Source organism: Mus caroli, chromosome 10 (assembly GCF_900094665.2).
Source record: "Mus caroli chromosome 10, CAROLI_EIJ_v1.1, whole genome shotgun sequence".
NCBI classification, from domain to species: domain Eukaryota; kingdom Metazoa; phylum Chordata; class Mammalia; order Rodentia; family Muridae; genus Mus; species Mus caroli.
Window position 1 is genome coordinate 71,516,793 of NC_034579.1, and position 13,567 is coordinate 71,530,359.

The window sequence follows — 13,567 nt, forward strand, 5'->3', positions numbered from 1 at the left end:
TGCCTCTGAGCTGCATTCACTCCTTGAAGGCTTTGCCGCTCCCGTGGGTGTGAGGCATAGGGGTGAGGGGTGTGGTCCCCATAGGCTCATAGTTGTGAATGTTTGGCTCCCAGTTGGTGGACTGTTTGGGAAGGCTTAGGTATAGCCTTGCTGGAGGAAGTGTGTCAGTGGAGGTGGACCACAAGATTTCAAAAGCCCACGCAAGGCTCAGTGTCTGTCTCTCTTTTTCTGTCTCTGTCTCTGTCTCTGTCTCTCTCTCTCTCTCTCTGTATGTGTCTAGCTCTCTCTGTGTCTGTTTCTCTGTCTCTGTCTGTCCATCTGTCTCTGCCTCTCTCTGCCTTTTGTTTGCGGATTAGATACAAGCTCTCAGCTACTGTTCCAACGCCATGCCTGCCAACAGCCATGCTCCCTGCCATGACGTTCCTGAGCTCACACCCTCTGAAACTGTAAGTTAGTCCCCAACTAAATGCTATTATATGTTACCTTGGTCATGGTGTCTCTTCTCAGCAATGGAGTAGCAACCAATCCCTGACATGGCCTCAATTGTGTCAAAACCATACACTCATCTGGGACTCCATCCTCTCCCTCCAGCCTGGCACCAACTAGAACCATGGCACTTTATTTACCATGTACTGCTCCAATCAGATATCCATCCAAACAGTGAGTGAACTGTTCCACGACTTCTAAGGCCCATGTGTTCAGCTCAGGTGTCTTGTCAAGCTGAGAACCCAATGGGTTGGCAGGCTGCATGCAGGATGGCTCCCTCCCAAGGCTGGCAGGAGACCTTACCCTACCACCTGTCCCCAGTGCTACCCTAGACTGCAGCCTGGAGTTTCACAACCTTGCCTTGAAAGTGGCAGTTGCTTGTGCCTGTCATACACATTTAAGGGTCACTTAAGTGTTAACATGGGGGCAGGTGCCAACGGCGTGAAGAGCCATCCTGGAGGACAGCTGCATCCAGCTTGGCCACCTCTGGGGTCCTAAGGTCTTGTTCCAGTGAACCAAGAATGAAGTCTCGGCCTCCTTTCTCAGCCACTCAGAGACCATGATCCCTCAGGAATGAGGCTGAGGAAGCACCTGTGTCCTCTTCACGGGTCACTCTTTTGTCCCTTAGGAAGGAGGGATGGAGAAAAATACCTGTAGCCTCATGACAAAGCTTCTCACCAAGGAAGAACTTGTGTCAGGAGCCTTGGTGGCCTCCAGCAGGGGTGGACTGCAGTGCACAATGCCCTACAGGGCCAGAGAGAAGTGAGGTGGCCAGCTGCATGCCAGCTATGCCCATGTGACCCCATGGCTCTGAGCAGGTAGAAAGAGTGACCTTTTAGTGCCTCAGTTTCCCCATTTTCTCAAAGCAGGCAACATGGGCACCTGGCAGCGGTACTTGGGGAAGAGGAAGACTATGAGTTCAGCCTGACCACCTGCAAGGGTGCTGGGCTGTGCCTGTGGTGACTTCTCAGCCCTGGTCTTGTTGGTGTGAACTGCACAGCCCACTGTGGACTTCCTGCCTTTCAGCGCTGGCTCGGGACATGGAGGCACGCTGCCATCGCAAGCCAAGAATGACGCGCACATTTTTCTAGGTGTGTATAGTGGAAACAAAACCAAAATATTAGCACAAGGCTAAGTTTGTTTTACAGCAGCGGTGATCTATAGCAGTACTTGTTTGAATTTGTCTAAACAGCTTTCCCGATGCTCACAGACACTGCCAGCTTCCTGCCCACTGTCCCCTGGGGCTCCAAGGATAATCTCTTCAGCTGACACCCAGAAGACAGACAGCCTTCAACAAAAGATCACCCTAACAATGTCCAGGATCCCCAAGCCCTGCTACCCCCTTGCATGGCTGGGTATGAAAAAAACCTAGGCTGGGTCTGCCCCACTTAGGGTTGCAATAGAGCCCAAGGGTACCCTGGCCTCTGAATGCTTGATAGCTACGGTCCCCTCTACTGTCTAGAGGAAGAGGCAGGGGCTCTATAGCACATCCCCAGTCTCTCTGAACACTGACAACAGTGACTTTTATTCACAGGTCCCATGGCACCAACTCAGCCCCTCAGACACTTGAGTTCTGGGTTGCAAACTTCTTCCTAAACCTACGAGAAACCACCCAGCCAGGAGAAGCTGCTCTAGGGATGGCCACAGAGATGCTCTATAGCACCGGCACCCTCCCAGGAACTCAGCCTAGAAAGAGATGAGAAGCAGGCAGCCATCTGTTTGTGGGAGCTGAGCTCACGGGCTAGTGACTGACAGGTGTTGACAGAGACTCAGAGCCACAAACAACTTTAAGCCTGTTTCCCAAGCTCTCGTCATCACTGGTCCCGCCTTGAGAGAAGCACTCATCACCACAGTAGAGACAGCAAAGTGTCACGTGGCTCAGAGAGAGCAAAAAACTCCAGGAGGAGGGTGGGAGAACCAGTGGAGACTTTGGGGGAGACTTGACCGGCTTGTGTGCAGTGCTCACTGGACAGCTAAGACTAGCATGTTATACTCGGTGAACGAATGTTATACTACACTGTCTTCCACTATGATGACAGCTCAAACCCCTGTTACACTCACACTCAGTGGGACTCTCATAAGGCTCCCCATGCCATGTGCTCTGCTGACAGCTGCTGACAGTGACTGTCCTAGCATCTATTGCTGGCCTAAGGTTTGTTCCTCAGTGTCTTTCCCGGATATTTGAGGCTCAACAATTAAGCCAGGCCGTATGGCCAGTGAACCCTAGAGATCAGCTTGCCTCTGCTTCCCCAGTGTAGAGATTACAAATGTATACCCAGTTCTTAATTTTTTAACATACATTAATTAATTAACTAATTAATTAATTTTATGTGAGTACACTGTTGCTATTTTCAGACACACCAGAAGAAGGCATCCGATCTCATTACAGATGGTTATGAGCCACCATGTGGTTGCTGGGATTTGAACTCAGGACCTCTGGAACTGCTGAGCCATCTCACCAGCCACAATTTTTTTTTAATGTATTCTTGCCTCATATATTACATCCTGATCACAGTTTCCCCTCCCTCCTCTCCGTCTAGTCCCTGCCCCCACCTCCCCTTACCTTCATCCACTCCTCCTCCGTTTCCCTTCAGTAAAGGGCAGGCATATCAAGTTGCAGTAAGATTAGGCACCTCCCCTCACATTAAGGCTAGACAAGGCAACCCAGTAGGAGGAAAAGGGTCCCCAAACCAGGCAAAAATCAGAGACAGCTCCTGCTCCCACTGTTAGGAGTCCCACAAGAAGACTGGCCATAACATATATGCAGAGGGCCTAGGTCAGGCCCATGCAGGCTCTCTGGCTGTCTGTTCAGTGTCTGTGAGCCCCTGTGAGCACAGGTGAGTGGATTCTGTGGGTTTTCTTGTGGTGTCCTCGACCCCTCTGGCTCTTACAATCCTTCCTCCCCTGCACACCTGGTTCTTTAAGTGGGCTCTGGGGATCAAACTCAGGTCCTTGTGCATGTGTGACAAGCGCTTCGGTGACTGAGCGTTGTCCAGCCCAGAGTCCCTGTTTTCTTGAATGTGGCGACCGCAGACACCACAGCAGTAAGTTAGCATAGCTAGTGTCTTAGGCTTTCTACTGCTGTGATAAAACTCCATGACCAAAGGCAACGTGGGGAGGAAAGGGTTTACTTTAGCTCCAGTTCCATACCGAGGAAAGTCAGGGCAGGAACCTGAAGGCAGGAGCTGAGGCAGAGGCTGTGGATAAGAATTGCCTACTGGCTTGCTCCTCATGGCTTTCTCAGCCTGCTTCCTTATAGAACCCAGGATCACCAGCCTCAGGGTGGCACTGTAACTTTAATTTTTTTTTCAAAACCTTTTTTGTTTTGGTTTGGTTTTTTTGTTTTTTTGTTTTTTTGAGACAGGGTTTTTCTGTGTAGTCCTGGCTGTCTGGAACTCACTCTGTAGACCAGGCTGGCCTTGGAACTCAGAAATTCGCCTGCCTCTGCCTCCCAAGTGCTGGGATTAAAGGCATGTGCCACCACACCCGGCCTCAAAACCTATTTTTGTTTTTGTTTTTGTTTTGTTTTTTTTTTTGATTTTTCAAGACAGGGTTTCTCTGTGTAGCCCTGGCTGACCTGGAACTCACTTTGTAGACCAGGTTGGCCTCGAACTCAGAAATCCGCCTGCCTCTGCCTCCCGAGTGCTGGGATTAAAGGCGTGCGCCACCATGCCCGGCTCTATTTTTTTTTAATATTTATTCATTTATTTATTTATTTATTTATTATATGTATGTACACTGTAGCTGTCTTCAGACGCACCAGAAGAGGGCATCAGATCTCACTATGGGTGGTTGTGAACCACCATATGGTTACTGGGATTTGAACTTCGGACCTTTGGAAGAGCAGTCAGGTGCTCTTACCCACTGAGCCATCTCACCAGCCCAAAACCTATTTTTAATGATGGTTCTTAAACACTTTAACTTCCCTTTTAGCCAGCCATCTACAAGAGGTAGTGGAAAAGAAAGGATATGGGGGAAGTGGACCTGTTTAGAAATGGTTTCTTGGAGCAACTCCTGTCTGTGTTGTATGGAAATCTGCAGTTCGGTTCACAGATCAGCAGTGGCAACTTGATCCACTTGCAAACACTTCACAGATACACCAGCTGTCCAGTTAGGTAGAGTCGGGAGAGCAAACAGGAATCGGCATCAGTGGCACTACCTAGCAGAGACAGCCAGGCCTCAGCTTCCACACAAGTCAGCAGGAAGGACCAACAGGAGCACCAGGAGAAGTTCTTGGCTGAGCCTCTCTCAGGAAGCAAAGATGGTAGAAGACCCACAAGCATTACACAGCTAGGTCTATGCCTAGCTCAGCCTCAGTCACTGTCAGTTGAGTCCTATTTATACCTCCAAACATCCTGTGTCCTCCACATGTCTTGCCTCGGCAAGGGTTCGTCTCAGCTGACATCACTCTGCAGATTAGCTCAAGCCTGCAGAAGCGGCACGCCACCAGAAGTTCTTTGGTGCATTTCTCTCTATGGAGTCCTGACAGACGTAGCTTAAACTACACAATGTAAGACGGCTCAATACATGCACGTTGTTAGCAAAGAATCCTTCATCACCTGTCCTTTCACGTGCTTGCTTTAGCAGAGCATCCTCTCTCCTGTGTCTGCTTCAGCGAAACATTCCTTCACAAGTCTTGCCTGAGCCTTTCACCTGTGTCCATTTCAGCTAAACATTCCGATTCCGTCATGTGTTTGCCCCAGCAAAACACCATCCAACTGACTTTCCAAAGAACCCTTAGGTTTCCACTTCACGGCAATGTCTACAGTGTGCTGTGCCCCTCCCCCTCATCAATCGTTAGTCAAGAGAATGTACCTCAGGCTTGCCCTCAAGCCAATCTTACAGAGACATTTTCTCATCTGAGCTTCCCTTATCTCAGATGACTCTAGCATGTGTCAAGGTGACATAAAACTAGCCAGCACATCTGCGTAGGTGTCTCTTGTGTGTGCTGACCATTCCTTGAAGTATATACCCAGAAGTGGCCAAGCTGGACCTTATGGCTCTACTTTTATCTAGGGATGCTTTGTCTTGTTTAAGGCATTTACAGCTGACTTCCACTGGGGCTAGACATCTCTGCCAGCATGCATATTTGTTTGCAGTGACACTTGAACCCAGGGCCTCAGGCATGCTGGGTTAGTACTATGCCACTGACCTATGTCCCAGCCAGCATTTTCTCTCTCCTAGCTGCGGTGATAGTCAGAGGGAGCCCTGCTTACTAAGGATGACAACAGGCTTTGTGTATTTATTTATCTATCACTGGCGCCACTTCTGAAGACTCTCATCGGTTTATTCCCCATTCACTGGTTACAACACTAAGTTGATACTTTCAGTTACATGCCCTGGGTCTGAATCCTCTGAGGGATGGATACATTTCCTCCTTTGGGGCCGCTCTTCACTCTGGTGACCGCTTCCTCTGCAGTGCGAGCTTCTGGGTTTCATGTGTTCCCACCTGTGGGCTCTCACTGTTATTCCTGGGTTAGCACAGCCCTCCTCTGAGCTGTTTCCTATCTGCTACCCTGAAGGGTTTGCTCTGCATTTCCGTTAGCAGTTCCACTGTTGGGGACCTTACATCACATTTGGAATCACTTTGGTACAGGGCGTGAAGTGAGGATCTAGTTTCTGTCTTCTGTCTGTGGACATCAGCTTTCCTAACACTCTCTGCTGAAGAGGCTGTCTCTTCTCCAGTAAGTTTTTGGAATTTTCGTAGAGAATTAGGTGGTTGTAGCTATGGGCATTCAGTTAGTTGGTTTACATGTCTATATCTGTATCATACCATGGTATATTTGTGTTAAGACTCTGCGGTATGTATTATTCTTTTAGATTTTAAAAAATATTTATTTATTTTTATATCTTAGTACACTGTAGCTGTCTTCAGATGCACCAGAAGAGGGTGTCAGATCTCATTACGTATGGTTGTGAGCCACCATGTGGTTGCTGGGATTTGAACTTAGGACCTTCGGAAGAGCAGTCAGTGCTCTTAACCGCTGCGCCATCTCTCCAGCCCCAAATTATTTGTATTTATTTAAAATGTGCTTTGGTGTTTTGCCTGCATGTGTATCTGTGTGAAGGTGTACACAGACCTGGAGGATAGTTGTGAGCTGTCATGTGGTGGTAGGAATTGAACCCAGGTCCTCAGGAAAAATAGGCTCTTACCTACTGAGCCATCTCTCCAGCTCCTCATACTGCTCTTGTTGCTCAGGATTTCTTTGGCTGTCTGGGGCCTTTTGTGAAAAATGCCATTTTGAAAGGACTGCACTAGATCTATTGATTGATTTGAGTAATACAGCAATATTTACAATAAGAATTCTGCCAATCCAGAAGCATGGGCGATCTTTTCATCATCTAGTGGTTGTATCAGTTTTAAAGTGTCTCATGTTTAATATTTAATTAATATTTTAATTATTAATGGCTTTCACTCCTTTGTTTTCATGAATGGGTTTGTGGTTTTTTTTAATATTAATAAAAAAATCAATCATCCGTATGTATGTGTTGGGAGGTCTGTGTATTTATGGGTGCAGAGGTTCATGGAACCCAGTTGAAGGTAATCAGGTCCCTTAGAACTGGAGTTACAGGCACCTGTGAGCTGCCCAGTGTGGGCACTGGGAACTGAATCAGGTCCTCTGCAAGAGCAGTCTGTGCTTTTAACCACTGAACCACCTTGGTGTATATATTATCATGGGGAAGAGGGCTATTTCTAGTCCTACTTCCTTCCCAGTTTTTACCATGAAAGGATGTCAGCCAACTTTCTGTTGTCTCTAAGAAACAAAAGATATCCACGGGCTGAGAGTCAAAGAATAGAAAACAATCTGCCAAGTGACCAGAAACTAAAGACAAGCTGGCTTAGCTGATAAAGTAGATTTCAGACCAAAATTAGTAAGACGAGATAAAGAAGGCCACTGTGTTTTAATAAAGAAAACAATCTGTCGAGTATATAACGATTGTAAAAACATACGCACCAAATGCTGGGGCTCCCTATACCATAAAACAAACACTAATAAACTTAAAAGATAAAAATGGTCCAAATACAATACGCCACTGTCATCTCTAGATACATTATCGGAACTAAAAACCAACAAAGGAGCCTGGAAGTTAAACTATATCCTAGATGTAACAGACTTAGCAGATGTCTACAGAAGGCAACACCCAATAGAAACAGTAACACTCTAGTCAGCAGCCCATGTAACCGGCTCTAAAGGAGACCACGCTCCAGGCTACCACCCTCCAGGCCACCGATTACTTTTTACCAAATACAAAAGAATTTACACTATCGCTTGTGCTGAGTCAGCTCATAGGACAATAAAATAGAAACCAACAAAGCAAGAAACACAAAACGCAACACAAATACATCCTTGAGCAACTAATGGGTTGGGGGCAGTTAAAAGTCCCTAGAGTTGAACGAAAACAAAAGCAGATTTACCATAACCTCTGGAGTGCATTGAGGAGGATCTGAGAGGAAGTTTCAAACTATGAGTGACTTATTCTTTTTTCTTTTTTAAATTCAGAATGATCTCAAATAAATAACCCAATGGTGTATTTCAAGGTCCCAGAAAAACATGAACAGTCCCAACCCAAAAACTGTCGACAGGAAGAAACAATAAAGACCTACACAGAAACAAATGAAATGGGGCTGGAGAGATGGCTCAGTGGTTAAGAACACTGGCTGGGGCTGGTGAGATGGCTCAGTGGGTAAGAGCACCCAACTGCTCTTCTGAAGGTCCAGAGTTCAAATCCCAGCAACCACATGGTGGCTCACAACCATCTGTAAGGAGATCTGACTCCCTCTTCTGGAGTGTCTGAAGACAGCTACAGTGTACTTACATATAATAAGTAAATAAATCTTAAAAAAAAAAAAAAAAGAACACTGGCTGTTCTTCCAGAGGTCCTGAGTTCAATTCCCAGCAACTATATAGTGGCTCACAACCATCGTAATGGGATCTGATGCCCTCTTCTGGTGTGTCTGGAGACAGCTATCATGCACTTACATACATAAAATAAATAAATAAACTGTTTAAAAGAATTTTTTAAAACTGGAGACAATTTTAACACAACCCCCTTCAAAATCTCCATGAAAACCATCCCAGAACTAGCAAAGCAATTATACATTTCCTTTTTGATAGAAGCAAAGAGGCTTTGCATGGGTCTAGCAAACCTTAACATAAAGCAATCAAAGGTATCACAATAACTGATCTCAAACTATACAACAGCCCCATAGCAGTACACCCAGCACTGGTCTCAGTTTCTACTCCCATTGTGGTAAAACACCCTGACAAAACCAAACTCAAGGGAGAATGGGTTTACTTTGGTTCACGTTTACAGGTTGTGGTCTATCATGGTGGTGTGTGGTCAAGGCAGCAGACACTTAAAATAGCTGGTCCCACAATCAAGAAGCAGGGTGTGGTGAACACAGGCTGCTGTTCACCTAGAGAGGAGAAATAGATATGAGGAAGAGAACAGGAGTGAATAATAAATGAATTAAAAATGGAATATTAGATAGATGTAAGAAAAATAATAAAATATAAAATAGTTTTTGAAAGCATAATAAATTAAAAAGACTAAGAGACAGTTAGTTCATCGCACTTGTGTGAAATCCAGATCAGGATGGTGGCTGGGTATGGTGGTCCAGCACGAGACATGGAAGTCTGGCAGGTGCTCTTCTATTAGGTTAGTATTGCCTGTGCATGAGCTGGGCTCTACAGAACCCAGGGGGCCTGGAATGGATGAAGTAGGTAGTTCACAGTGGGACTGGTTTTGATCCAGATGTGATCAGTTGGGACAGGGTTTGCTGTTTCTGGGCTGAGAAGACAGGCCCTCGTGGCTCATCCCAGGGCCTGGGCTCAAGCAGAGTCCAACCTCAGAGAACCCCCAGCCTGGGGCTAGGCAGAGGCTGGAATATACTTCCCTGCTAGCAAGCCATGAGTTCATACACATCCCCTCTCCTCAGCCCTGACTGGACACAAACCCAGGAGGAGCACCTGCATCCCGGAAACGTCCCACAGGAACAAAAGGCTGCAGGTCGGGTCACATCTGAGTGGGTTGGATCCTGAGGATGCTAGCGAAAGATGCGAGTGGAAGGGAATTCCCCGTGCTCCACTGGAGCACTAGGAACTCAAGGCCCTGAAGCACAAGAAAAATTAATAACCTACTCACCCTGCCAACAGGAAAAATAATAATAGAACATATGGTTTTTCTCAACAGGCCCCAGAGCAGAATTCAGTGGAAGTCCACATCTCTGCGTGATAAAAATGCTATGCAATTATGAATAACAGGTTTCATCGATATTCGGATGGAGAATGTGTTTGGAAGCAAACGCCTACAGGGTACCTGGGAGTATGTGCGGGTTTGCCCTAAGAACATACATACTCATTTAAATGCACATGCCGCACACACCACATGGCTCTGTTCCTGGGGATGTTGTAGTGTGGGCACACACACACACACACACACACACACACACACACACACCTTCATTTAGGTGGCTGCTGTTTGACAGGTATCAACCTGAGGATTCCAGGAAGCCTCAAGACTTCATGCTGGTGAGGCAGGAATGTCTGAAGGGGAAAAGTAGAAAGATAAGCAAGAAAGCCAGCCTGGCCCTGGGTCAAGAACCCTCAGCTGGTGCACATGATCTTTGTGTGAGCAGCCAGCAGTGACTTAGCTCGGCCTCCATGAAGAATACTGGCTGGCTGTTTATTCATAGCGAGCTCTAGACATAGTGACGCTGTTAGCAGTAGCCATAAATGAACAGTGACTCAAAGGAATTTGACAGACACAAGATCTCTTGGATACCCAGGTAGTATATGCCTCGCAGGTGGTCTGCCTAGACTCCATGCCCAGATAGTCACAGACCAGGGACGTGGGTCAAGTTTACTGCAAAAAGAGATATATTGCTGGGCGTGGTGGCGCATGCCTTTAATCCCAGCACTCGGGAGGCAGAGGCAAGCGGATTTCTGAGTTCGAGGCCAGCCTGGTCTACCGAGTGAGTTCCAGGACAGCCAGGACAGACAGAGAAACCCTGTCTCAAAGAGAGAGAGAGAGAGAGAGAGAGAGAGAGAGAGAGAGAGAGAGAGACCTACATAGAGAGCCCTTGTTCACACAGAAATGCAGGAAAAGGGGGTAGAGGCATAGGTCTTGAAAGATGTCTCTGTCCTCTGGGGTTCAGGGACACTCTTAGCTGAAAGTCTTAGGGAGGGAAAATAAAAAACCCACATACCCAGAAGGGGATGCAGAGATCTTCCAGGCAGCAGGAAAGGCTCCTTGGATAAGATGGCCTTGGAGGACTTCAGGAAGTTCAGGAAGCCGGATAGTGTCCCTGTAGTCAAAGGGATGACCTGACAGGCCCTCACAGGGACAGCAGGAAAATAAAGGAAGGCCTGGAGTGGAGGAGACCTAGAGTTGGGCTGCAGACCTTTGAGGATTGCTGAGGGGAGGCCTAGGCCCAGGCTGCCTCATTGCAAACTCAGCCCTGCCTGGCTCCTCAGGAAAACAGACCTGGGCAGACACTGTCCTCTCGGAGCTGAGCTATGTGTATCAGGGCTGAAAATAGGGGACTCCCCATCCAAGTCACCCAACTGCTGGTCACATCACCCTACGTCCCTCCTGAGTCAGTCTCTAAATCTGGATATTCATCCCTGATGAGAGAATGCAGTACTGTGGTCTGTGACCCTGTTTGGGCAGGTCCAACCAATGGTCTGGGCAGTCCCAGTTGGGCCCCTGAAGATACTGTGGCTGGGTATCTCTCAGTCCTAGAGAGCTGGGAGACAGACCTAGGATCGATGCTGGTGATTCTGGTGTCTGTGCACTCCAGAGGCAGACATTAGGGCCCTAGAGCCACACCAGGTCTCAAAGTGAGCAATACTGACTAGCAGCAGAGATTAATGGAACAGACTGGGTTTCCAGGACCCCTCGCAGAAATGCCTTCTCCTGCAGCACTAGGATGGCATGTCCACCCCTCCTCTGGGAGACCTGAGAGTCAGTATGTCCATTGGTCTCTGGCTGAGCAGCAGGGCCAGCAAGCAGCTGAGTCCTTGCTAGAGGTTGGGGCATCGAAGTTGAACCAGCTAGAATTTAGCGGAGGGAGGAGACACTGGGGTCTCAAGGAGCCCATGGCATCTTCTACAGCACAGCTCATCCCAATCCAGCAATCCTAGCCACCTGTGCTCTGGCCAGGACAACCCCCCCAACCAGGCCAGCCCTGGGTTCCAGGTTCAACCCTGGGTCAGAACCCCAAGATGGGAGAGAAATGGTACCTGCCCAAGACAAGGGCCAGGGCAAGGCTTCCTCTTTTCCACTTCAGGTGTATGGGAGCCTTGGAGTCGCCTGACAGTCTTTGAGCACCTGAGAATGGAGACGGCATGAGAAAGGCGTTCCCTGCCTAAGAGTTCCAGAAGTCAGGCCTGGGTCAGCTCTGACCTCTATGGTGGGCTACTTGTTCCTCCAAGCTGGTAGACATCTCTTGGGGTGGGGGGTGATCTGGAACAGATCACTATGACACCCATTCCAGGGACAAGACCCCACAGCCCCAGGCCTCAAAGGCTCGGCAGGGTTAGATCACCTCCCCATTCACCTTCTAGTTGTGTTGCCTGGGAGCTGGAACATCTACCTTGTGGCCCGTGGCCTAGCCAAAAGCAACATGGGCCATACTCATCTAGCATCTCTTGTTGCTAGAGCAACTTGCCTTTGGACTTCTATCCTTCCGTCTGGATCATGGCGGGGACATAGTTATATTGATAGAGTGGCATTCTCCCCACAGCTTCTAAGACAACCCAGTGACAGCGACTGTTCCTGCTGGACACCTCCTGCCCATTTGCCCAGCCAGTCTGTGAGCTTCAGCAGATGTAAAACAAGTCTTGCCAGGGTCTGGCTCTCTCACTAGGGACAGTCAGAGCAGGCACTGGGGCTTACAATCAGTGTAGTTTGAGAACAGCAGGTGTGGACAACTCCTGGGGAGGCCTCATACTTAGATGGGCTGTGGCCACCAGTGATATTCTGGGGATCTGGTCCCCATGAGCTAGGGCTCTAGGGTTCCTTGGACCTCCTGACCACCAGGAGGGTTGGGAAATACAGGATGTAGGCCTGGCTAGTCAAAGCCAGGTACCCTGGGTCCCTAACTTCATGCCCTATTCAGAATCCTCTGAACTTTCCATTTCCTCCCAGCTGTGGTTTCTTCTTCCACCTGACTCTACCACACCTGAGGCATCTTTCCATCCTACCCCCTCATTTCCCATGATGTCAGCAAGCACCGGAGTGAGGTGGGAATGTCCCCAAAGGCTGTTTAAAACCCCACAAGTCAGGAAATCAGCTTCCTGTGTGTCTTCGTCAGGGTTTTTATTCCCGCACAAACATCATGACCAAGAAGCAAGTTGGGGAGGAAAGGGTTTATTTAGCTTACACTTCCACATTGCTGGTCATCACCAAAGGAAGTCAGGACAGGAACTCACACAGGGTAGGAACTTGGAGGCAGGAGTGGATGCAGAGGCCATGGAGGGGGGCTGCTTACTGACTTGCTCCCCCCGGCTTGCTCAGCTTGCTTTCTTATAAAATCCAGGACTAACAACCAAGGGATAGCACCACTGGCAATGGGTCCTCCCATCCTAATTGATCACTAATTGAGAAAATGCCTTACAGCTGGATCTCATGGAGGCACTTCCTCAAGGGAGGCTCCTTTCTCTGTGTTAACTCCAGCTTGTGTCAAGTTGACACACAAAACCAGTCAGTACACTGTGGTAGACATGGCCAGTACCTCCTGTATCTTCTGGCCTTTGGGGTTGTGACAATTGGTGGTCTTGGCTCAAGTGAATAGTCCCTTCCTGGCATCTAGGATTGGACTTACCTCCAGGAAGATTGGAATCCTTTGATAGGTCCAACTCCAGTCTTCTGGTTGTGTGGCCAAGGACAAATTATATGGGAGGCTGGGTAGCTTCTCCCCAGAGTAGAGGACAGGGTGGTCTCTGTGGATAGGACTTCCTTCCCCTCAGCTCTCCCAGTTACCCAACCTCCATCAATCTGGGAAGCATGTGTAAACCAGTCTTGGCTAGTGAGGAACAGGTGGACATCGCTGGTGAATCTCTGAGAAAGCCATCAC

At 48.2% G+C, this 13,567-nt stretch overlaps 1 long non-coding RNA gene across 1 annotated transcript; it reads left to right on the plus strand.

Moving 5' to 3' along the window:
* The first annotated feature begins 418 nt into the window (after nt 1-418).
* LOC110304043 lies at nt 419-2,458 on the plus strand. Its single transcript, XR_002379002.1, has 4 exons — nt 419-446; nt 1,356-1,577; nt 1,679-1,841; nt 2,021-2,458. It is a non-coding gene; the product is annotated as an uncharacterized LOC110304043 (long non-coding RNA).
* The last annotated feature ends 11,109 nt before the right edge of the window (nt 2,459-13,567 follow it).